Genomic DNA, 2636 nt, shown 5'->3' on the forward strand with positions numbered 1-2636 from the left:
TGAAACAGAGGGCGAGAAACACAGGGGCTGAAACAGAGGGCGAGAAACAGAGGGGCTGAAACAGAGGGGCTGAAACAGAGGGGCTGAAACAGAGGGCGAGAAACAGAGGGGCAGAATCAGAGGGGCTGAATCAGAGGGGCTGAAACAGTGGGGCTGAAACAGAGGGCGAGAAACAAAGGGCTGAAACAGCGGGCGAGAAACAGAGGGTGAAAAACAGAGGGGCTGAAACAGAGGGGCTGAAACAGAGGGGCTGAAACAGAGGGGCTGAATCAGTTGGGCTGAAGCAGAGGGGCTGAATCAGAGTGGCTTAAACAGAGGGCGAGAAACAGAGGGCCTGAAACAGAGGGCGAGAAACAGAGTGGCTGAAACAGAGGGCGAGAAACAGAGGGGCTGAAACAGAGGGGCTGAAACAGAGGGGCTGAAACAGAGGGCGAGAAACAGAGGGGCTGAAACAGAGGGCGAGAAACAGAGGGGCTGAATCAGAGGGGCTGAAACAGAGGGTGAGAAACAGAGGGGCTGAAACAGAGGGGCTGAAACAGAGGGCGGGAAACAGAGGGGCTGGAACAGAGGGCGAGAAACATAGGGGCTGAACAGAGGGCGAGAAACAGAGGGGTCTGAAACAGAGGGCGAGAAACAGAGGGGCTGAAACAGAGGGGCTGAAACAGAGGGCGAGAAACAGAGGGGCTGAAACAGAGGGCGAGAAACAGTGGGGCTGAAACAGAGGGGCTGAAACAGAGGGGCTGAAACACAGGGCGAGAAACAGAGGGGCTGAAACAGAGCGGCTGAAACAGAGGGGCTGAAACAGAGGGGCTGAAACAGAGGGCAAGAAACAGAGGGGCTGAAACAGAGGACGAGAAACAGAGGGGCTGAAACAGAGGTCGAGAAACAGAGCGGCTGAAACAGAGGAGCTGAAACAGAGGGTGAGAAAGGGAGGGCGAGAAACAGAGGGGCTGAAACAGAGGGGCTGAAACAGAGGGGGTGAAACAGAGGGGCTGAATCAGAGTGGCTGAAACAGAGGGGCTGAATCAGAGGGGCTGAAACAGAGGGTGAGAAACAGAGGGGCTGAAACAGAGGGCGAGAAACAGAGTGGGTGAAACAGACGGGCTGAAACAGAGGGGCTGAAACAGAGGGCGAGAAACAGAGGGGCTGAAACAGAGGGCGAGAAACAGAGGGGCTGAAACAGAGGGCGAGAAACAGAGAGGCTGAATCAGAGGGGCTGAAACAGAGGGGCTGAAACAGAGGGCGAGAAACAGAGGGGCTGAAACAGAGGACGAGAAACAGAGGGGCTGAAACAGAGGGCGAGAAACAGAGGGGCTGAATCAGAGGGGCTGAAACAGAGGGTGAGAAACAGAGGGGCTGAAACAGTGGGCGAGCAACAGAGTGGGTGAAACAGATGGGCTGAAAGAGAGGGTCTGAAACAGAGGGCGAGAAACAGAGGGGCTTAAACAGAGGGGCTGAAACAGAGGGCGAGAAACAGAGGGGCTGAATCAGAGGGGCTGAATCAGAGGGGCTGAATCAGAGGGGCTGAAACAGAGGGGCTGAATCAGAGGGGCTGAAACAGAGGGCGAGAATCAGAGGGGCTGAAACAGAGGGCGAGAAACAGAGGGGCTAAACAGAGGGGCTGAATCAGAGGGGCTGATTCAGAGGGGCTGAAACAGACGGGCTGAATCAGCAGGGCTGAAACATAGGGCGCGAAACAGCGGGGCTGAAACAGAGTGAGAGAAACAGAGGGGCAGAAACAGAGGACGAGAAACAGAGGGGCTGAAACAGAGGGGCTGAAACAGAGGGTGAGAAACAGATGGGCTGAAACAGATTTCGAGAAACAGAGGGGCTGAAACAGAGGGGCTGAAACAGAGGGGCTGAAACAGAGGGCGAGAAACAGAGGGGCTGAATCAGAGGGGCTGAATCAGAGGGGCTGAAACAGTGGGGCTGAAACAGAGGGCGAGAAACAAAGGGGCTGAAACAGCGGGCGAGAAACAGAGGGCGAGAAACAGAGGGGCTGAAACAGAGGGGCTGAAACAGAGGGGCTGAAACAGAGGGGCTGAATCAGTTGGGCTGAAGCAGAGGGGCTGAATCAGAGTGGCTGAAACAGAGGGCGAGAAACAGAGGGCCTGAAACAGAGGGCGAGAAACAGAGTGGCTGAAACAGAGGGCGAGAAACAGAGGGGCTGAAACAGAGGGGCTGAAACAGAGGGGCTGAAACAGAGGGCGAGAAACAGAGGGGCTGAAACAGAGGGCGAGAAACAGAGGGGCTGAATCAGAGGGGCTGAAACAGAGGGTGAGAAACAGAGGGGCTGAAACAGAGGGCGAGAAACAGAGTGGCTGAAACAGACAGGCTGAAACAGAGGGGCTGAAACAGAGGGCGAGAAACAGAGGGGCTGAAACAGAGGGCGAGAAACAGAGGGGCTGAAACAGAGGGGCTGAAACAGAGGGGCTGAAACAGAGGGCGAGAAACAGAGGGGCTGAAACAGAGGGCGAGAAACAGAGGGGCTGAATCAGAGGGGCTGAAACAGAGGGTGAGAAACAGAGGGGCTGAAACAGAGGGCGAGAAACAGAGTGGCTGAAACAGACGGGCTGAAACAGAGGGGCTGAAACAGAGGGCGAGAAACAGAGGGGCTGAAACAGAGGGCGAGAAAC

The sequence above is a fragment of the Chiloscyllium punctatum genome, unplaced genomic scaffold (genome assembly GCF_047496795.1).
Source record: "Chiloscyllium punctatum isolate Juve2018m unplaced genomic scaffold, sChiPun1.3 scaffold_57, whole genome shotgun sequence".
Lineage (NCBI taxonomy): Eukaryota > Metazoa > Chordata > Chondrichthyes > Orectolobiformes > Hemiscylliidae > Chiloscyllium > Chiloscyllium punctatum.